The following is a 25,297-nucleotide window of genomic DNA, read 5'->3' on the forward strand; positions in this document are numbered from 1 at the left end:
ACAAAGAACCTATAAATAAAAAAAAATTTAAAATTATGAAAAATATATTACGAATAAAATCCTTAGGGTAATTTGTGTATAAAAAAATAACATTGCGGATTTGCGGATAAAGTAATTTTAAATTTTGAATATATATTTAAATTGTTTCCAATCATCATTTGTCTATTTTTTTTTTATTATTATTGCCATTAAATAACAACAACAATAGAGTAAATTATCCCGATGAAATATTTTTGGAATAAATACGAAAAGACATAGAAAATTAACAAAAAACTATATGAAAAATAAAAGTTTATAATTTTAATTAATTGCTACTTATTTATCAAAAAATAATAAAAATAAAATATTTAAAAAAAAAAAACAACCAACAATAAAAAATAGATAAATAATAATTTAAATTTTCTTTCGGTCTTCTCTCTTTGCATCTCAATTAATTTAATTTAAATTTATTACCTCATTTATAAACAAAAATAAAAAATAAATAACAAATGTAATTGAGCATTTAATATTTAGGGAAACTAGAACTATCTTGACTAGAATAAAAAATTCGAAAAGAAAAAAAAAAAATCATAATTACCAAAATTACTGTTTCGTTTTAGTGCTTTATTTTTTCTAGTCATGTTATGATTATTATTATATTGAAAAAAGAGAGAGCATATAATTTCCCCTACTTTATCCAATAGTAAATCGTATTCTACCGAAAATAGCCGAGTGTAGTCGGAATAAATTCCCCCGTACAATTTCATCTGCAGTCAGCAACATCAAGCCGGTTCGTTCGGTCACGTTAATTTAATGTCTGTTGCGCGTCTCTCCCAACATTTATTATTATTTATTATTTATTAAATTAAAATATACAAACAAATAATTAATTAAATTCTTATCATAAATATATATCTATCCTAAAAATATTCATAAATTAATTACAAAATTCGCCTCCGAAATAACAAAAAACAACAAACTTCTTTTGTTTTTTTTTTTTTTCGTCGTAATTTTTTATTCACACTTTGAAATGACAAAGTGAAATAGTTTTTTGTACTTTTTATTTAAGTGTTAATATATACTTTAATATTGTTTGTGAGTTTTGTTGTTAATTAATTAATCAAGGAAATTTAATCCTTGATATTTAAGTTTGTTTTAATCGTTGAAAAATATTTATAATTAAAAAAAAAAATATTTATACAGTCCTTGGATATTACGGAGTCTGGAGGATATTATTTGAAGGTAATATATTTATTTCCGTAATTTATTATTATTATTAATTTATGTCTATGATTAAGAGTGGGATGTAAATTTCTAGATGTTAAAATTGGAATGGAGTCGGATTAAAATCATGGAGGATGCTTTGCGCATTCGCACGACTTTTATTCATTTGTCAACCATTTTTTTTTTTTTTTTTTTGAATTCTTTACTCATTTTTTTCTTTATTGAGTAAGGTCTTGTTGTATTTTTTATTATCGTGAATACGTACCGTACTGATATCTATTTGTGCAATTTATTGTGGATATAGATTTTTTATTGGAAAAATTATTCATAACAAAAAGTGAGTTATGTCACGATTGTTTGTTTAATTTATCTATTTTTTTTTCTACGTCAAAATTATTTTTTGATAGCTATAACGATATAAAAATAATATTAGCTAGAATAAATTAATAGAATCCAAGATTGGGATAAAAAAAAGTTAAAATATATCTAGTGTTTTATTTATTTATAAAAAAATATTTTTTTTATTTTTTCAATTTTAAAATACAGTTCATCGACCTTCTTGAAGTTTGTGGTTTTTCTCTTCCTCTTTTTTTTTCATCTGAATAAAAAAATATTTAACTTTTTTTTTTTATTTAAAACTGGCCTAGATTATTGTAAAATTAAATTTAAAAAAAAAAATGGAGAAATTTGAGCTTTATCTGTTTTTATAGCGAAATACAAAAATATTTTTTCTTTTTTTTTTTTCGAAAAATTTAGGATTATTGTGAGATTTGGCCTTGCCGAAAAAAAAAAAAAAAAGATAAAAATATTTACGACTAGACATTTCAACTGGCGCCATTTGAACAAATGAATATTTTTTTACCCTCGGGAAATTTGGATGGTTTTTCTCTTTAAATTTAGCAATTTTGCACAGATGAAAAATCCCAATCTCACTTTAAACCCCTGCAGTTTAATTTCCTATTCTTCTTTATTCTCAGAATTTTTTTTTTTTCCAACTCAATTGGGAAAAAGAAAATAAAATACAATATTATCTTCATCTTTTTGTTTACACTGGTAATTAATTAATGAAATTTAACTATTTTAAATCAAGGGAAAACATTGATGCTTATAAAACTTTCCTTTTTTTTTTTTTATTTTTTTTATTTATACAAAACAACTCTCAAAGGCGTTATCGTAATAAAAAATTTTCTGCCTCCAAGCTATTTTGAACGTGTCATTTTCTTTTTTATTACAAATGTTTTTTTGTTTTATATAAAAAAAAAATTTATTTATACTATTTTTTTAGAGCAGTGTCTAACGATCTCGCTCGGTCATAATACCGTTTAGTCACAATAAATTGGTGCAACATATTTTCCATCAGACACTTTAAGCATTGTTTTATCATTTTTTTTTTGTATATTTTTTTTTCAAATAATAAACACAGTTGTACACACGATTCAATGCTAATTCAATCCTACTTATTCTCACCAGTTAATAAATAAATAAAAAAAGAAAAGTTGAGTAAAAAAAAAAAAATAATTTAAACTCCATAATGTCTCTAATTGGGTCTCGATTCAACGAAAATACCGGTAGCATTTTGTACCGTTCGATCAGATGAAATTTGTTGTACCTTATTAAAAATTAAATTACCACAAACGACAAAAATCTATGATAGAAAAAATGATAACAAAAATCTATGACAAAAAAATCAATCATCATTATTTAAAAATAAATATTTATCAATAATTTAAATTTATAAAAAAAAAAAAGAAAAGCATTAAGACAATAATTTGTGCGACCCAGATGTTGCTTATTATCATTTACATCTCAGGGTGTAACAATTGTTAACCCCCTTTATTTTGGCAGTAATAAAATACCCAACAAAGTGTTAATTTTAAAAAACATTGTGGTAATAAAAATAATAAATAAACCGGTCTCTCATTGAAACCAATTGAATGCCCAGGAAGCACGTGTATATATTTACGATAAAATTGGACACCAAAATAAAAAAATCCTGCCAATTGGCTTATTTTATTTTTAAATAAAAATGTAATAAATACTCTGTGGTATTTTGACCGAAAGTTCCTGTTATTTTAATTATTTAAAATCCAAAGAAAAATTGTACTTTTTTTTCGCTTTTTTAAAGTTCAATTAAATATATAAATTAATAACAAACAAAGTAACAAATTTTACCGAGTAAATGAAAATTAACGTAGTGACATACAAAGCAATGATGAAAAAAAAAAAAAATTAAATTAAAGGGTGATACCGTTGTGTGCAGTTCTCGTAGAAAATATTGCAAAAGTTTATATATTTTTTTCTAGTTGACCGGTTGTGAATTTCCAGGGACACATAAAGCCCCTTTGCACACACAGAAATGGTTAGAATGATTAGAAATACTAGTATAAAAATACCAATGCGTGTTTGTAGATATTTATGTTGTTTTTTTTTGTCAACATTTTGTTGACGACGATCGAGTTGCGTGAGCACCAGTTATTTCACAAATGTACTGAGTGTGTACACACTGATGAGACAAGAAGACAAAAAAATAAAAAAAATAAAATGAGTAGAGTATGTTTAAGAGGGACAGAATGTACATAGGTATTATGAGAGAAGAATAAAATAAAAGTCGATGGATATATAAGAGTTCCGTTATTGAGTTCTTGGTTAGACACAGAGTGCGGTTGGTAGAGAGCTCGATATAAACTTGAAATGTTGGAGCAATTTGCAAGTCATACATACAATAAATATAATATACCTACAATTTTATAAAATTTTTTTTTTAATATAAAACACAGGATAAATAATAATATAGGTAAATGTTTATTAAAAAAAAAAATATGATGGTTAATAAGAGGGTCGATTTGACGACTTGAAATATATGACGAGTTTTAACATTTTTTTTTTTTTTTTTTTCAAATATTATTATGTATATTTATATAATTTTGTTTGATGATTAGCCGATGTGGTTTATTTAAATATATTTAACGTAACTGTATGAAATTATAGTTTAATGAAATATAAATGTTATAATTTAATTTTAATGGGAATGTAATAGTTATTGAATAATATTTGTCGTTTGGTGACGAAATAAAAAAAAAAATTACAAATTCACCATTAGATCGTACGTTTATGGATGAATATTTTTCACTGATTTTTTTTTGCAATGGGTTGGTTGAGATGTCAACTTAATTGGGTGATTAATTTTGGTGATTGATCTTGATGATTAACAACAGAAAAAAATTAATTGTATTTGAAATTTTAGTAGCTGATTGTTTTCATTTTGCAGATGATTTTTATAGTTTATTTTAATTTTTTGTTGTTGATTTTTAAGATTAGTTATATGAAAATTAATTGTAAAAATAAGCTGACATTTAAACTGGCTAGATGGAAAAAAAATTAATTGAAAAATATTCATTTGTAAATGTGTTTCGATGACGAAATGAACTTGAAAAATATGCACAGTTTAATGATACGTCAACTGGACTATGTTCTTCTGACTTTAAACCGAATTTTTAATGTATTTTTATGAATTTTTAAATACCCAATTGTCAGCTAATCAATTCGCCCATAATTTAGATTAAAATAAAAGCTATTTATTAGTAAATTCAAAGTTGGAATCGAGCTTGATATAAATATATTAAAAAAAAAAATTCCATAGATTTTAAAAAACCATAAAATGATTATTATCATTTAAATAAATTCTCATTTGTTATTTATTATTTATTTATCTTGTTTGGAGTATTTAAAGTCAAGGAAAACAATTTTAAAAAATAAAAATAAAAAAAAAGATTTTTAGTATTGATATAAAATATTTTAACGAGTCACGTTTGATCATGAAGGGCGATCTAGATAATCCATGAAAGATTTTTATTGTTGATTATATATTTTATCTATTTTTATTATTCAATATATCTCTCAATGATTTTATTCTTTATTTTATTTTTATAAATTTTACTTGTTAGTATATTACAAAATCACTAGTACGCGTTTTAAATTTACTATAGTAAATTGAGATTTAAAAAAAGTAAAATTTATATCGATTTTATCATTGGGTGAAAGTGAAGCTTCTCTTGAATATATCGATATACTATTTTAGAAAGCCTTATATTTCATCTGCAGATATCGAGCAATTTTCCAAGTAAATATTTCTTTTTTTTTTGTACAATGCAACTCGTTTGTATATACTTTCAATCTTCCTTTAAATTTCAATTCAACATCATCATTTTTTTATTTTTTCATCACATTCAAAATAATGATACCACAGTCTGATTATTATTTTTAAAACTTGCGGTTATTTGTTTTTTTTTTCTTTAACCTTCTTTTATATATCCAAAAAATTATTATTTCCTTTCACCTACATTTTTTTTCTTTTTTATCATTCTGAAGTTTTGTACCAAAAAGAGACAATTCTCGAGGTTATTTTACATTTTTTTTTTCTCTTATTTTTTGCGCAATTTTACGAGCCGAGAAAACCGCAAAGATGGAAAAATAATCCTGGGATAAAAGTGTAATTGTACAGTAGAAAAAGAAAAAAAAAAAAAACAGGGTTGTACAATTTTTTATTATTCAGTTTCTCATTCAAGATGAAAGAGAAAAAAAAATTAAACATCAAATCTAGCTTTTGTGTATGCGAATATACATTTAAAATAAAAATGAGAAAAAATTTTTACAAGTGAATTTTATATTCATGAAGAAGAAAACACCGTGAACTATTCAGTGAAAATGGCTCTCGTCAGGCTCGTCAGAAAAAGCACCGTATGGTAACACAAAAGCTGGCAGTGCTGATGGTCTACCTGTTTTTTTTTTTTCTCTTTCAAATATTCACATTAATCAAGTGATTTTTTCTTTACAATCGTACCTTTTTTTTTTTTCTTTATTCACGCTTGTCGTTGACATTAAAAAAAAAATAAAATAACAAATTAAATGTCGTTCGTGTTTTGTAAGAATGATCATGTCGATGATAATATATTGCGTGAAAAAATATCACTCGTTTTTGTGCGTTGGTTATATTTTTTTTTTATAAAAAATACATCACTACTTTCACCAGTTTAATTTTTTTTTTTACTCAATAATATTATTCAAGGTCATGTATTTTTACATATATATTATTTTTTTTCATATTTAAAATCCACCTGTACACGCATTGATAAGATCAACGATAGTAAAATAATAATTTTTCTTATTGAAAAGCTAACTAAAAATAGCTTTATTAATTAAATATTATTTCAATTTTTATTTATGAAAAATTGACATTTATTTGTCAATAGTTTAAAAGGCTATTTCGTAATATTTTAAATTTAATACAGCTCAATTTAAATCAATTTAAAAATTATTATAAATCATATTGCACAATTTATTAGAAAAAAAAAAAAATCTCATTTTTTAAAAAACATTTAGTAATCAAAAATAGAGTGTTATTAATATTTCAAAAAATAAAAATATAATTACGAGAATATTCTCAGATAATTATAGTAAAATTTTATATATTTTTTTGAATAATAAATTTCACCTTTTTAATCACACGTTCTAATTATTTTTTTTCGAGTTAATTAAATTGTTTTTTTGTCCTTGATATGAAATAATTAACAATGCAATGTTAATATATGTTTTAAAGTTGATGTAAATAGAAGGGTTATATGTAGTTGAAAAAAAAAAAAAAATGTGTAAATCGATAAGCATGACGACAAAGACGACGATGTGAGATTTAAAGTCACAGACTGAATCGCAAATGTGAGAGGAGAGTATCAAATATCTAGCCCATCATGCCTTCACAACAAGCTTCTCGTATTATACCTTGTATTTATTATTTTCATCCCTTTTTTTTATTTTATTTTTCACGTATAAATTTTATATTTTTATTACATTTTTTTTTATATACTATACCGTTTGTATTGTCAAAGAGTGAGGACAACAGTTGGCCACCCGGATTCAAATACTGTGTTTTTATTCGTGTGCACACGCGATACCGGAAGTCGTCGACATGGATGACTAAAGTTCCCTCTTGAACAACACGTTTCTACCTTCGATTAAATGCCCTTTTTATTTTATAAAAAAAATGGGAAAAAATACATTTTTTTTGCCCTTTTTTTCAAGCCATTGTTCAGTTTTTTTTTTTTTAATTCTATGTACTTTATTGTCATTTATATATTAAATATAAATTTTATTTCATTTCCGTATATTATTTAGACATAATGGCAAAAAAAATATTTAATAGTGAAAAAAAAATTACAAAAGCACATTTATCTGTAGTTTTTTTTCTGCTGTGTAATAAACTAGACGAAGAAATTCTCTTTTTTTTTTTCTCATCTGTATCAAGACAGTCGACAACGAGACACGCGGATTTTATTTGTTAATTTGTTTAAATCATTGTAATTTGATGTACTTATTCGCTTTTTATTTTTGTTGCGTTGCTCGTTTAGTAAATTACTAGCAGGAAAAATCAGTGACGATTTCTTTGTACATTTGTTAAATGTTTTAGAAGTTAAATAAAATTATTGTCGATCATAAAAACTCGTAATCTAAATTTATATATATTTTTATTTTTTTTTATTATGATTTTCGAGGAGAGATATTAAATTCAAGTTTTATTAAATGGTAATAAATTTTTTTTATACTTTTATTGACTAGAGAAAGTGATTTTATTATTTAAAATATTATTCAAATTATTATTATGAATATTTTTAAATACTTCCGGAATTTAATTTAAAAAAATATATTTAGTAAATTTTTATTTTAAAAATCTGGGGGTTGAAGTGTTTTTTTTTTTTCTTCTCCTTTTACTTTTAAAAGAAAATGAGGTTCGGATCAGGGAATGCACTTTGGCAGCTGTTCTATGCCTGGGAAAATATCCCAAACTATTTCAAACTGACCTGTTTTTTTCTTATTTATTTCTTTGAGTTCTTTTAAAATTTTTTGGCGGACACCTGCAATTTTCTACGGCAAACACACGAATTCTTGGGTTTATTGTTTTCTTTATATACTCCTACATACATGTTCGATAGATTTCTCTCATATATGTTTTTCAATTCTAAAAATATATTTAAAAAAAAATAGTTGTATACCTGAGATTGCTCAAGAGCCATTTCTATTCATCAAAAAAATAAATCTCAACGCTTTTTTTTTTGTATAGTCTGTCTTTGAATTTTCAATTGCACTTAGTTTAATTCTAATTTCACGAAATGCAAGTGCATGTTGACTGGTCATTGACCCTGGTTCCTCATCATATAATATTATATTTGAAGAAAAAATGCACGCGATATCGTTGGCACGAGTCTCGTAAGCACCTGTGTGTATTATTCATTTTTTTTTTTCTTTTTTTGCCGCTGTGCATTTGAATAATTCCAAAAATTTCCATACTATTTTTTATATAATTTTTAATATATCTTATTTTATTTATTCCATCCATCAGTACTTCAAAGTAACAAATAATTGACATAAGAATATTTTGAAATAAAAAAATAAATAAAAAAAATTCTCAAAAAGATCTCATACAAACCCTGTAATTTTCGGCGTAATTATACTCCTTCTCAATGTTGTTGTTTTATATTCATTTTATTTTTTTTAAATTTGTAATTTTGTAATATTTCTCAACATTAAAATTAAAGCTTTATATAAAAATAAATTTTATTATTATATATAAATTTGTAATTTAAAATTACAATAAATGAATGTATTTAATTTTTTAAAAATTATACTTTTTAAAATTACATTATACATTTACTAACTAAAAAAAAAAGCAAAAAAATATTATTACAAACAAATTGAGATTGTGTGTAAATTAAATAAACAAATATTTAATTCACCTAATCAAAATTATTATTTTTAAAATATCTTTATTAATATATTACAAAAAAAAAAATATTTATAAACATCCACAATTTGAGTAATGAAATTACATAAGAGTGTAAAAAAATTTTGCCACTTTCTTGTGAATTTACTTGCAAAGTAACTGTGTAATTTAAAATATAATAATAATAAAATCCAACATTTATTGGTGAATGTATTTGTGTATTAAGTCCGCGCCCCCTTTGTAATGTCCCCCCTCTTGCCCTTTTAAATTATGTAATCAACACCATGACTATATAAATTTTTATAATTTACACACCTAGTGTAAAACATGCTCGTACAACAAAACTTGTACAATTTGTTTCTATCAATTTTGTTGTTTTTTTCTTTTCAAAATTTATATTCGCATCCTACCTTTATGCTTACTTTTTTATTTAAATAATTTAAAAAAAAAATTATTTAATATTCTCATGTCAATCGACAACAATATATTTATAAATAAATATTTTTTTTCTTTATAATTTATTAATATTAATTTTATTATTTATTTATTTATTTATAATATTTTTAGATTTTTTTTTTTGCTTTTTTTTCCAACTATTTTTGCTTTTATATTCATATTAATATTAAAGTTGAGGATGCGTGAGGATAGTCATCATGAAAATTATGTCTTTTACGCATGTAAAAAAAAAATCATTCCACCGAGACGTTTAAAGTACTTGTGTGTATGTCGGTATGTACTTTTGAGGGGCGCTCAACCGTTATGCAATTTTTCAACGGCATTGAGAGACAAAGTATTAAAACACACACACACATAGATTTAATAAAAAAATAAATTTAAAAACTATAAAATTGTAATGAAAAATACAAAAATATTATATGAAAATTGATAAATTTTAAAATTGATCAATCAATTTACTTTTTTCTATATAGTAAGTTGTATTTTATTTATTTTTTTCTAACAAAATTAATATTTTTTGAATAATAGTTTTGTATTTTAATTTAAATTTTTTATTTTACTTAATTATATATTTATTGCAAAATATTATGAAATTATTTTATAAATTATTTATCATATTTATTGCCACGTCAGTTTTATTTTAATACCTTGATTATAATTATCTAGATTTTTTTAAAATTCATTATTAATTTTACATTTTCTTATTTCATAATTATTATATTTTACTTTACATATATATATTTGTAACAGGGCAATCAGTCACAAAACAATGTAAAACAACATTGCTGTATTTAATTATTTTTTTTGTATTAAAACAAATCAACAAGTTATTTATTTATAATATTTAAAGTTATTATAAATTTTCTGTTGAAATGTATAATTAGTTTTTTCCTTCTTTCGACTATTTATATATATTATTTTAAATATAGTTTATCTGCGGAGATAATCAAGTTATAGATTAGACAAAATAAATAAACACGTTTTAAAATAATTATTTATTACAATCGAAATATGTAAAAGTGAATCTTGCAAGTTACAAATTGAATTTATTTTTGATGCAATATATTATCTAACAGGTTCAACTTTCCCACGACATAAAAATCCACATGTGTGCTCTTCCACATGTCAAACTAATACTCAAAAAAATAAAAATAAATAACATATACACAAACTGAATATAAAAACTTGCAAAAAAAAAAAATAAATACAATTTTTTAAATTAAAAAAAGAACAATTTAAAATACAGCTACTTGAATTGTATTATTCTTTTTTATTTTTTTAAAAATTCTCCATGACTCATGAGTATTGTGTTAAATTAAAAAAAGCCATGTTTATCAAAACAATGAGCATGAATGTAACAACATTGTATAACAAAAATAATAATAATACCAACAGTCACAATGATAAATAAAATATTTCTGATGAAAGAAGAATAAGAACAGCTAGAAATCAGTCAAGTGGAAGATTGCCAGTAGATAAAATCTGGCTTCCCCACTAGCTTCATGATATATATATTTTTTTAAAACTATGTTTAGTATGTGTGTAGTGGTTTGTGACACTATATTTAACAACAGAATGACCTATGAAATATGCAATCGATGAGTGCCAAGTGCCATTGTGAAGCCATCAAATTAAATCTTGATCTAATAACTAATCCAATCAAAATTATATATTTATTTAGTGCCACAATGTTTGTCAATAATACAATTTACAATTTCAATTCTTATTTTATACACTATTAATCTTAAAATAGTCGATAATAATTTACTCCAATTATAACAATACTCCAATTATAAAATCAAACAAAAAAATTATCCAACAAAGAGAAAAAAAAATTAAATTTATTTAATTTAATTATTACATAATAATTTATACAAATTATTACATTATTAATTAAAAATTATAATAATAGAATTCACTTATTTTCATAATAAAACAATAAATATAAAAAAAAAATTATAAAATTTATTAAACAATCAAAAATTAATTTGTAAGAAAAATTTTTTAAAATTAATTTTTTCTTAATTTAATTTTTTACAAGTAATTATATAAAATACAATTATTATTATTATTATTTTTCAATGTTTAATAATAGTAATTTTAAATCAAGTAAATTTGACCTCACACAGTTTTTTTTAATTTTTTTAAAATCATTCACTTTGTTGTTTGCAAAAATAAAAATAAAAAAATATATAAAACACATACAAGTATGATAAATACACATACACGTTTACGTAAATTTTGTAAATGGAATCTGCTAGGTGAAAGGTGCACACAATAAAAAATTCACGTAAATAATAAAAAAAGAAAAAAAAAATACTTTTGTATGTCATAATAACATGTAAGTTTGATGATGACGCGTACAACATTGGAATTTATAAAATGGATTAATGTTGTGGCATTGATAATGCACTCTAATTTTCACATAATAATAAAAAAAAATATATATTATTGTCAAGTAATATATACTAACATTCCAACAATTAACATATAAATTGTTTAACTTTGTTTTTTTTCTCTCCTCAAGGATCAAATCCTTGACAAATAATAAATTATAAAAATTAGTCAATTAATTTATTTGATAAATTATATAAATTTACAAACAACTTGTTGATATATAAAATATAAAAATTGATAATATATATGAAAAATGAAGTTTAAATGTTGATAGTTACATTCGCTCCTTGTTGGATTTGCAGGATAGTTTGAGTAGGCGTTTTAGATAAGAGAATGTCTCTTCTAGAAATATTAAAGTGTGTTGGTGTGGATAAGTGTGCTACTGGAGTGTGTTAGACATTTTAATAATAATAAATATTGTATTTAATATATATCGCAATGGTAATATATTCTCTCTCTCTTACTTAAATCTCTTCTTTTAATTTTTTTTCCTATATGAAAAGTCAAATAGGACACCTGTGTAGGCGACGAGTCATATTTTACTTTTTCGATAGTTTTACAATTTAAAAAAAAAAAAAACATCAAGTTGCAATCATTTGTGAGTTATATATTATTTATTTTTTTTATTATTGTAATTTCTATTTTTGGAAGATTAACTCAGAATGTGTCACACACAAAAAAACATTTATACAAATATATATTTTTATATATTTTTTTTCTTTTCGAAATTGAAACGTCAGATAAAAAATGATTTTATTTATTTTGAATAAATTTAAATGTATTTAAATTGTCAATGATTTATTGTTTAATTTTTTTTTTTATATTTCTTTTGTTTCAGGTAGAATAATAAATTTTTAAATAATTTTATTGGCAATTGTGTGTGGATGCTATATTAGTGGATAGTTTGTTGGCCTCGTTTGGATTATACACCATCACGCGATAGAATTTTCTCTCAATAATCAGGTATAATACACATCTTGAATATTATTTAGCTTGTAATGAAGCTCAAATAAAATGCGTCTCGATTATAATAAAATATAATTGAACATTGAAAAAATAAATATACATATTTTTCCTTTTTTTTTTTTTCACTATAAATTTGATACAGTATTTATATATTTTCTCTTTTATTTTATATTTAATATTAACCCCTTGGCATTTTCGTGATTTAATACGCCCATATTTATTTTCTATGTCAATATTAATCTATAATTTTCTATCTATAATTTCATTAAAATATAAATATTGAAAAAGATGAATATTTGCAATAGAAAATTACAACGTTTACTTCGAAAAAAAAAAATTATTTCTAATGAATTTTCATACATTTTTTTTACTAATAAATTTTTTTTTTTTTTTTTTCGTTTATTAATAATTTTAAGCTTAAATATATATATTTTTTTTTCAAGATAATATATTCTCACGAGTGTTGAAAAAAATATTGCATTTAGTAAATTCATCTTCTCGACTTCTAGCTAATTATATACTAACGAATGGATATCTGAGTCTCGCGATGCGTCGCATAGCGGATAGCCTCGTTTATACTCAGCCAGTATTATTTTTTTTAAATTTAATTTTATTTTAAAAGACCTCCCTCAAAATGAATAAATAAATAAAACATTCCAACAGTAATAAAATAGATGAAAATAAAATATAATAAAAAATATAAAAATAGGAATCAATGTGTCTCCAATCTTGAATTCTAAAGAATCTCATAAAAAAGTAAATTTTATATTTCAACTTTATGTTGAATTTCTTTTATATTTTTTAATGATTTTGGGGGGTTGAATTAGATTCCAGTTAGACCGGTAAAATTTCCCATCGACCATCATCATCATCAAGCAGCGTGAACCTTTTTTTTTTTTCATTTTAAATTTTTATTTTTATATATTTTTTGGATATACAAGTGATTTTGGTGTTCATCTTGAAAAAAAAAGCAAGAAATTGTTTATAGTCTATAGTCTAAGTATGGTGAATAGCCGTGGGAATAAAACACATTGGATAACTATCGACTAGGGTGCAGCTAAAATCCAGTTGCATCCAATTTACATTCGCAGACGCCCCTTACGTAATTCACGCCTTTTAAAATCGACCATCAATTAAATATCACTCATTCAATATTAAATTGTAATTTAATCGATTTATTTATATGTTTATATTCCATATAAAAAATAAATAAACATATATATTGCTTAGTTTTAATATTAATTAATTTACTATGTTGCAATAATCAGGAAGTTCAAAATGCGATTGATTTTTTTTTTTTTTTTTAAATTAAATTTATTTTTTAATTATACGATATTGTAATTTGCAAGTACCTACAGAAGATTTATATAATTGCAATGCACATTTATTTTATTCCTATTTGAAAAAATAAAAAAAAATTAAATTTTATACACTTAGATTGATCATCAATTTTAAAAATTGCAAATTAAATTTTTTAGATAATTTTTTAACTCGAAAAATTAAGTGCAAATAATAGTAATAATAATTTATTTTGTAATTCAAGTCTTGTGCGTACTTGAGAAAGCAGTGTGTATTTTTTTTTTCTACAAATATCTTTTGTTGTTTTTATTATTTTATTTTTTGATATTATGTGCGAGTATTAAATAACGTAACATAAAGCGACTGAATCGGAGCAGGTTGATAAGGTTAAAAAAAATAGTAATTAATAATAAAAATAATATAATAATAAATTTAACTTGAGAAAAAATTAAAGATGACACAAGTGCAGCAAGAGGCTATACTCATTGCAAACGTTGTTGTTGTCGTCGTCGTCGTCATCTTGCTCGTCTCGCTTTTGATTCTTCATCAAATACATGCTAACTTTCACCGGCAAATACAAACTTCAGTACCACCCGAGTGCCTACCAGTCATTGCCCTATATCGCTTCCAACATTTCCGTTCAATAAACTCCTTTCAAAACAATTTTTTTTCTATTTTTTTTTTCATTTCATTTATATTATCAAAATGTCTTTTAATTTTTCTGCATCTATTTCACTTAATTTATATTTATACAATAATTTGTGTCTTTTTGAAAAATATTAACAGTTAATATATGTTATTTTCTTATGACTCAAATGTTTGAAAAATATATATGAAAAGAAAAAAAAAAAACTACTCAAATAGAATAAGGATGAGAAAAAAAATTAGTCTCAAAACGTCAACGAGACGGGCTGATTGTTGTTCACCGTAATAATTCTAACGGTTTTAAAATGACTTCTAAAGTAACAAAACTTTGCAATATTACCTTCCAAGAAAGTTACTTTGTGGAAATAAAAGTTGAATCGTACCGTTCAACGGAAAGAAAACTAGATGTTGTCTGAACTTTTAGTATATGTACTCTCTTGTGAAAAGATGTATCTGTAAATGTTTTATTTTGTATGTCTAGTCGTTGAGAACGGTTACAATAATAAACTCAAATAATTACATAAATATATAGTTAACTATAATAAATAATTATTCACTAGTTTAATTTTATTTTTGTCCGGTCTAAATAATTAAATAAACACCGATTAATTATACTATATTAGAAATCGAATTTGATGATAGAAAAAAAAAAAAAGTTTCAATTTTTCTAAATTTACTAAAGCTACATGCAATGAATAATTAATTTTTTTTTTTTTCGTTTAAATTACATGGCTTTTCTTTACGACAAAAAAATATTATTCCGATTTTTGTCGAAATTTTTCTATAGAAAAAAAAAACCAATCGAAATAGCTAAAAATTTTTTCGAAAAAATATGAAATAAATTTGTTAATTGATTAAAACAATTAAATTTTCAAATACTCATAAACTCACACGATAATTAGAATCAATGTGAAAATATAATTTAAAAAAAAAAATCAAGTTGAATAAAAAAAAAATACTGCCGTTGGGTATAAAAGACACGTTGCATCGCGTCACATAGTGTTTGTATTTGTACATAATATTATCATCATTGGCGTCTCGTTTAGATATCGTTATATGGTATTCGTTAGCACAAACATTGCAGACATATTGTATATACACATACTAGACATTGTATCTTGTATATATCACTTTTGTAATATTTACCTTAGATGGAGAGACGTGTAAAACAGGACAAAAACATATTATTCTCTTCAAAAAAAAATACACATAAATTAATACAATATATATTTTGTAATAATTTTTTGTTATATTATTTATTGATTATATAAATAAATAAATAATATGTTTGTTCAAGTTATCAAAGCTAATTAATTATAACAAATCAATTAGATTTTTATTTCATAATTAATATATTTTTATCTTTTTTAAAAAAAGGTAAATAAAATTTAAATTTTTAATTTATTTTATGGTCATTTAAATCGAAATTATTGTGACTAATTAATCAACATTTAAGGCCATCTTAAAATACAAATTAATATATTTATTTTGCAATATATTGTTTGGCAATAAACACACCGTAAAATATATGTGATTTAAAAAATTAAACTCTGAAATTTTCCAAGGTTGATATAACAAAAAATAAAATAATATTCAGCATTGGAATTTTTATTTTTTTTTGTTCTTTTTTCAATTTGATATACATGCAAATGTGTTAAAAATTCATTTGCTAATTCTATAATCCTCTTGTGTTTATACAACACGATAAAATTATGTCTCAAATTTCATCCTGTCAAATGTATTTTTTTTTTTTTTTAAATATAAAGAAACAAAGTTGCAAGCTAAGGAATTTAATTTAATTTAAAAAATTTATTAAAATGCAGGTACATAATTATTAATATTTAATAATCATGTTTTATATAAATATATTTTTAAAAAAAATAAAAATTTTCTCATGATATCACCTGTTAGCTATTTTCAATGCAATAATTCCGACAATGTCGTTCATTTTATCGTTAGATAAATTTTTCTTGTAGCTGGACAATTTATTTTCCCACGATATCGATCCTCCTCTCTCAAACCATTCAATATATTTTGCAATTTCTCATAAAACCAATAAACACAATTTTCCTCTCTTTTACTCCATTATTTATATTTTTTTTTTTCGTAATCGTGATTGAATGCAGAGTGTTGGACTTTTATTTTTGTTGTAATGATATTTATGAAATTCATTGTGTCCTTCAACAGGTTCATCAGTTGGCGCCTGTCGGGTATTTAATAATTGCCACTTTTTTACTTTTAAATTTACTTTTACATTTTTATTATTATCATAAATTATTTCCATCAATTGTCAGTGTTTTTTCTGCAATCTGCATCGAAGAATTTATATTTTTCTTATTTTTTTTTGATTATTGGGAATAAAAAATTTAGCATGGTATTGATAGTGAGTGTATATTTATTGTTGATGAAGTGTATATGAATGCACTTTTACCTACCACATCGCGTGTCTTTATCCACGTCAGTCACGAATCACGATGACACGTCGAGGTCGAATTTACCCTTGTTAACAAATTTCTTTTTTTAAATATAATTTAAATACAATTAATTATTAAAATGATAATAAAGATTTAATTCATTGATTTCAATTGATAAACAAAAAAAAAAAAATTCTACTTGTCGATATATTAATGATTAATTGTTGAGTTGCAACTACAAGAATGATTCGCATGATCAAATGCAATTCGTACATCTTTATCTGATAGCAAGTACTTTGTTTTTTTTTTAAATATTTAATTGAAAGTTATTCGTACTTCGTGTAGAAGAATTTGAATTTTTTTTTCTTTCTTTAATGATTGAAGGGATGATAAAAAGACGCACCAAGACTAGCCTTTACAGAGAGATCTCTTGGAGGTCATGATATGCGTGAAGGATAAATGGAAGATTTTTTTTTTGTTATTTTTTTTTTAAATCCCTCCTGGAGCCATATGGCTTGAAATGGTGCTTCAAGATATCCTGGCGTGATTCGTCTTTTCGTTTGCATGGTGTAGAAAGACAAGTAAAAATTTTTTAAAATAAAAAGGCAAGACGGACCATAAGAAGACTCAGACCGACCTTCCATTCGGCCATTTGAAGGCCGCCATAAAAATGGGAAGAAATAATAAAATTACTCGAAAAAAAAGCCAAAGAAATGATGCTCCTCGTGTTGGAGTTAAATAATTAACCGTATAATTTATTTAAATTGTATATTAATGTCAATATTAATAATAATATACAATATTTATTCAATTTAACAATTCAAAAATCAAAATTTATATTAATATACTGCAAAATCATTTTTAATTTTAATTATTAATGAAAAAAAATGCAAATAATTAATCAAATTAATTGTGTCAAGAGTAAATATTATTTAATTAATTAATTTAAATATATTTAAATATTTTTTTTTTTGTTTAAAAACATTTTTAAAAACGAGTTAAAATGGGGACCACGTGAAAGAAGACTTTTGGAGCGACCTTCAACGATTTGAAGGCCGTTGTAAAGTTTAAATTAAAATGAAAAAAAAAAAAGGAGTAATAAATAAAAATCGAAAGATCAAAAAGGGAGAAAAGAAAAAAGTATAAAATAAAATTAAGAAAGGGAGATGAAAGAAAGGGGAACCGCATAACGTGGTCAAGAAAAAGAGAGAGATGCTTTAATTTTACTACACGAAAATTTGAAAGGTATTCTTAAAGAATCTCCTCATCATCATCATCATCATCATCATGAATATCTACCAAGATTGCTCTTCGTGTTCTTCACATTATTATCCTTTTTAAAAAATAAAAAAAAATATATACCTATATAATATTATTCTGAGGTTTTCCCAGGTGGAAATTAAAGTCGACTTTCGACCTTCAATCTTGCTTTGACGTCAAACTGTGTTACGCTTATCGATCTCAAATCAATGTCGATCCAGGTATATATTTTGTATAACCAAATGCATATTTGACTTGAATTTGTATACTAATAATTTACCATTAATTTTATATCAGTATTTAAAATATTTTCCTTAGTAATATTCGATTTTCATAAAGTCCAAGTTGAAAAAAAAATATTTTTATAATGGATTGGAGTCAAATTAACAGCTGGGTAAAATTTATAAACAATTATAAATTTTAAAAATTAATAAACAAATATTTTGTACATTTAAAAAGTAGATTAAAAAATTTTTTCACCATAAAAAACATTCTCTAACTAAATGATCAATCAAATGCAAGTTTAAATAATTCGAAATATTTAGGAAAAAAAATCATAATTAATTAATAATTTATTACTTGAATATATAATTAATTTTTTAATATGGAAAATTTTGATTGTTGTTATTTATTTTATTATTTAAAATAATAATTTCAACATCCTGGTTGTAAAATTAAATCGAAAAATGTTTTAAACACATGTAGACGATAACTTTGAAAATTTTTCTTCAAGTGAAATATATATTTAAGTGTATAAATAATATTATTTGCATGTGTGGAAAATTTTAAAACAGCAGGAGATGTATATTTTTATTAGCACGATATGAATATACATGTAGAAATAAATTTATGATTTAATATTGTGTGCGGCTTTGGTCCGGTATATGAAGTGCGTGGCCTTGGAAGGTCGAGGCCGAGACAAAGACTCTTTCATTTTACTTTCCTCTCTTATATTTCAATCGAAGGGGCAATTGTTAGATTCACGATCAAATAAGCAGTTTGTATATTATTGATTACGTGATACGATAGTTTGTCTTTCACTATATTTTTTTTAATCGCATATTGGAAATTTAATCCAACAAATTGGACCATGTATTTCAACATTTTTATTTTTATTTTTTTTTTGCTATCTTTTTCTTGTTAGAATTGATTTATTTATTCAACTATATCTATATCATTCTCAACATCGATGAGTTTATTTAAAAAATAATTCAAACCATCATTTTTAATAAATTAATCATAAAATTTTAATAACAAAACTAAAGTATGATTAAAAGTTTTCATTTTAAAAGACTTTTTTTCAAAGACAGCCCAAACAAAAAAATATTTCTAAATGAAATTTTTATGAAATTATGCTTTTGTTATTTAAACAATACTTCAATAAAATTATCCTGAAAGTTTTAGAATTTAATTTCAATTATTTTTATTTTTTTTGCAATTTTATAATTCTCGTGAGTTGCAGATTAATAATTCATTCATTTTTTGCTGCAAGTCATATTTGTTAAAAAAAAATATTTCTAAATAAAATTTTCATGAAATTATGCTTCTATTATTTAAACAATACTCGAGTATAATTATCCTGAAATTTTTAGAATTTAATTTTAATTATTTTTATTTTTTTTTTGAATTTTATATAATTTGCCATGATTTTCAGACGAAATTTGGTATTTTAAAAAATATTTCTGCATGGAATTTTCATAATATTATAATTCTATTATTCAAACAACACCTGAATAAAACTATCCTAGAACAATAAATAAAAAAAAATAAAATACCAATGCATCTACACTTGCCAATGATTTCAAATTACCTCAAGTATATCTCACACTGAAAAAAAAACCAATATAATTCAAGAGTAATTTTTTTAATTCCTTTTCCTCTGATAGGAATAGAAAATAATAATAAAAAAATAAAAAAAACACTCGTGTAGCTCACGATTTAATCAAAATAAAAAATAAATTTAAAAAAAAATACCAATGGAATTTATGGCGTCATCGATAAATCATAAAATCATACATGCAGAACGCAAAAACGCGATATACGCTTGAAAATGAATTTTTTTTATTTTTTATTAATTTTTTATATGATTTTTTAAATGTATATTTTTTCAATGCACATTTGGCCATATTTATTTATTTTATTTTTTACCCCAAGGCTTCACAAAAGATGGAATTTTGTGATTTCCGAAGACCTCCTGGTGATCTAACTTGCAAATCAAAAAAAAATATTGAAATTTTATTCAAAAAAAAAAATAACAAGTTTTCTATTTTAAATATATATTTTTCATTTACTATCAATAAATAAATAAAATTCCACGTATTTGTTTTTTTATATAACTATAAAAAGAACAAAAAGAGCAAAAAAAAAAAAATGTATTTTAAAATTATATGCGTTTTATTGGAAATTTATAATTTTATTTTTTATTATTATTTTTATTTTACAATGCAATCATGTCAAGATCGTATAGCAATTGAAGATATATATTTTTTTAAGTTGCGAATATAAAAGAGCGAAAAAAAAAAAAAAATAATGCAGATAATAAAAAATTTAAAGAAATACTTTTTATAGATACTATTGCCAATTGCAATTACGCAATTCGTAAAGTTTTTTGATTCCGCGTTGGCATCAGAGCTTGATGTTACTTGCTTTGATTAACGATTGCCGCACGTATATTATTAAATATATATATATACAAATATGCTTTGATACATTACATGTGTATGTGGATGATTGTCGTTGTTGTAGTATGGATCATCACATTCTATCCTCGTTCCCGTTTCAATATGTATAACCCATCAGCGAATTTGCATGCTGATCCTCGCGTACATTGCCGTTGAAAATCGTTGGCATGGCCAGATTTTATTTTTTTTTATTACTTATATATATAGCTGGTCTTTTTTTTTTTCCTGTATTTTACCGCTTTAAAAAAAACTATAAGCAAGTTTGTGTTTTTGCTACTTTTTGTTTGGTAAAAATTTTTTAAATTATTATTTTTTTTAAACGATTCTATGAGGTTTTCTCTTTAAATTGAATTCATATTTTCGTGGCAGATTTTTTTTAATTATCTTTTGTCAAAAAAGTACTTGATATAATTAGTACTTGATGGTTTGAATTATATTTTTTAAATTAATTTCAACTGTTTTTATTTTTTTATAAAGAATTTTTGATTTTATAATTTCATTTTTTTTAATTTTATCAATTTTTAAATTACGCTAGATTTTTTTTCGGTAGTTATTATTATTAACAAAAATAAAATATTAATTATTTATAACTAATAGTATATAATTTAAATTTAGATTTAAATTTTTAATTCAATTAATTTCATTTTAAAAAATTAATAAACAATGATTCACAAAACTTTTCTAAAAGTTCCAACAACATCTGTAGATGATTATTTTTAAATAATTTTTAAAAAATGATAAAGCTATTTCAAACTGTTCAAAAAAAAAAAAAATTAAATATCATTTTATTATAATTTTTTTTTTGATCTACAAATTTAAAAATAGAGGTGAAATTTTTTAAATCATTTTTGATGAATATTTATAATTCTATTATAAAAAGTAGAGAAACTTTTTATTTCGTTGAAATATTATTTAAAAAATAAACCATTCAAGACACACATGTTGTCCTATATAATATAATTTCATAAAAATTAGAAACACAAGTATAAGTGAAACTGAAATGTAACTTGAAAATAATTATTTTTTTTATTTTTCACAAATCATCTGTATATTGTAAGGTGATAATTAATTGTCATGGTGCAGTGATACTTCCGGTCCCATTTAAAATTTCCGGTTAAAAAAAAAAAATAAATAAACAAATAAATAGAAATAAAATTATTTTATATATTTTTACACAGTAGTCATGTACAAATTACAATTGCACATGATATACATTCACACATACACAACATCGTGTGAAGCACACACGGGTCAGGGACGTTTAAAAATATATAAAAGAAAAAATAATAATAATAAACTTCCACCGTTACTTTCCGGTCCTTTCACCTGGAAAGCCCGCGAAATCAATTTTTTTATATTTTACTATTTATATATATTATAAATCATTTCATCAGCAATCATCAAACTTAGCTAATTTCTGCCTAAATTCCACTGAAGTTTTGCGTTCATTAGGTTCATTATTCAATCTTCCTGATCAATTTTTTGACTTGATAGCATTGATGGGATCCATGATCATTGCTAGTTGAGTAGAAGACTAGAAGTATTTATTTTTTGATTAATATTTACAAGTCCACGTTGGATCGTGTTGCCCCATCCCGTACGTATTCACGTACATTTGACTACCAGCTATCGGATCAACCGAACCAGCATCAAGGTACCATTCGAATTAGCCGAATTAGTACTGTACCTTGTAGTCAAGGATGGTGTGATGTCTTTAAAACAGCGCACTGGTAACACTATCGATGCTATCGATCCAACGCAGATCAGGGACACAAGAGTACAAAGAGTACTAGTGTAACGAAATGATCTTTCACATGACTATCTATACAATCAGTTGACAATTATTTCTTGTGAAAAACCTGCGAATCCTAGCGGTGAAAATGGTAATTACATTTTCTACAAAAAAACACAGGTGAAATTTTTTTCCTCGGAAAAGTTTAATGTATTTTTTCGATACGACTCGTAAGCAACTTCACACGATCATTCTTCAAGCTTTATTTTTTTACGTAACATGTATTAATATTTAAAAAAAAAAAAAATGCATATCTAAATTGGATAAACTTGTACCTTGTAGAGTATCTTTCAACAAACGACATTATATTGGAATTTAAAATTCATGTTCAAACAGCTAAACACAAGCTATATTAAAATAATAATCTCAAGCCCTACAAATATTTATAAATAAATAAAAAAAATATTCAAAATCATTACTCTGTGTCACCATCATCATCATTAACAAGAAAAATTTTTCAATAAAAAATTACCAGTAGTTGAAAAATATAAAAATCAGGAATCTCGTCATTACGACATTAACAGGTATAAGGTGTTTCTGTTTTTTTTTTTTATTTTTTTTTTGTCATTAAAAAAACCAGACAAAAATGCTGAGAGATGAGATGAAGCTCACATGAGATAAACCATCTTGTAAAATACACACACAAGCGGTCAACGAACCATATTAAAATATTTTAAAAAATTTTTTTAATTCACAGATAATAATACACAAATATAAAAACCACAACATACACAAGACAATTCACCTTTTGTTAAACAATACAAAAAGTTAAAAATAAAAAATAAATGCGTATAAAGTGTTGGTTGGATAACACACATTAAAAGCTTTTTTAAAAATTGAATATACAATTGTTTTCATTTTAATTATTCAATTTAATTTTTTTCATAATTCAAATGTTCTTTTTAACATGAAAAAAAAATTGCATAATTAAGAGTCTGTTAATGTCCATCCAGTATTTATTTATTGACATGATTGTATTTATATTTTTACGATCATTTAACAAATGAAATAAATCAACAACAATTGACCATGTTATGTTTTTTTTATTTTTTTTATTTCTATTATTTTTAAAAATCATAATAGCAATATTTATTGTTAATCTTACTTTATTGACTTGATGAAAATTTATGTTTAAACAAATATTATTTATTTTTATTATTAATGAGTATAATATAACGTTGTTTTTAATTTTTATGTTTATTTTATGTTTCAGGTTAGTGTCAAGGATTTTTTACTATCAACAATAGATATATATTTTTTTTTTAAACTGGTGATGTGTTTTTTGCACTTGTTGATAAACATTGCATCAAATTCAAGGTGATTTGAGGTAAAAAAAGAAATGAATTATTAAGTAAGAATAATAGTTGTTTAAAAAAAATATAAAATAAAATTACTTAGCCTAGTTTTAAAGCTGAAAATATTTATCTGCATGTGATTTTATTTTTTATTTTTAATGCGCTTTTTTTATGTATATCTAGTTTCTTGTATGATAAATTTTGCAATACACTGTGAATATTTAAAACAATGAGAAGATTAATAATTGTATTGGTCAATAATCATGTGAGTTTAGATTTATGAAAACAAATGATATTGTTTCTTTTATATTTATTCTTGCAACATAGATAAACCAAATCACAAATAAAATTAAATTGTCTTTTTTATCACAACTTAAACCTAGACATAATTTAATTATTTATTTATTATTATCATTGCTATTTTATCCGAGAAATGAATATTCAAAATTGCGTAATATCTTGCGTGTAACTTGATGATTTTTTTTTTTTTTCTCTTTAAATTTGTTTTATTATTTTCTTAGGCCACAACCTCTGTATTTTGTTCTCATCTTGTCATCTTGTGTCGTCTCTCAACAATGATGAGGCGTAAAAAAAAAGAAAAAAAAAAAAAAAATTCTTTCAAGACACAAAAGACACCGTGAATTATTTATCCTAAGAATAGAACAAAGTATACATACACTCACTAAGATTACGTCTTCAATTTTGTGTAAGAGCAAAAAATAAAAATTATCATGTTCAAAAAAAAATACCGGAAATGAGGAAAAAAAAAATTATTAAATATATATTTTTTTGCACTATTAGCAGTATAACAATAATATATATTTTCATGATAAAAATAATAAATAATTTAATTTATATAAAAAAAATATCTTGTGTAGTTTGATATATTTATATTCAACAAGTGCGACTAGTGTTATTTGACGTGATGATTTGTCAACAAAACTTCCGGTTTAAAAAACAATTTAAACATTAATTTAACTAAGTAAAAAAAATAACAAAGCATGTCGATGATAGTATAATAAATATACCTAGATATATTAAATAGAAAAAAAATTAAAAATTAAAATATATTTCATACAAGAGTTGTTGTTGATAGTTACTTTCGTATGTTACCTTGT

General features: G+C 23.3%; 1 protein-coding gene across 6 annotated transcripts in view; it reads left to right on the forward strand.

Moving 5' to 3' along the window:
* The first annotated feature begins 748 nt into the window (after positions 1–748).
* The window catches only part of LOC122857855 (transcription factor SPT20 homolog), a 46,744-nt gene continuing 22,195 nt past the window's right edge, over positions 749–25,297 (forward strand). For 2 of the 6 annotated variants that reach the window (XM_044160293.1, XM_044160298.1), the window contains exons 1-2: positions 749–1,221; positions 12,666–12,790. The gene's annotated coding sequence lies outside the window, so the exon portion shown is untranslated. The remainder of the gene's footprint in view (positions 1,222–12,665; positions 12,791–25,297) is intronic. The other 4 variants (XM_044160291.1, XM_044160297.1, XM_044160295.1 and 1 more) reach the window with 2 other exon arrangements.

The sequence above is a fragment of the Aphidius gifuensis genome, linkage group LG5 (assembly GCF_014905175.1).
Source record: "Aphidius gifuensis isolate YNYX2018 linkage group LG5, ASM1490517v1, whole genome shotgun sequence".
Lineage (NCBI taxonomy): Eukaryota > Metazoa > Arthropoda > Insecta > Hymenoptera > Braconidae > Aphidius > Aphidius gifuensis.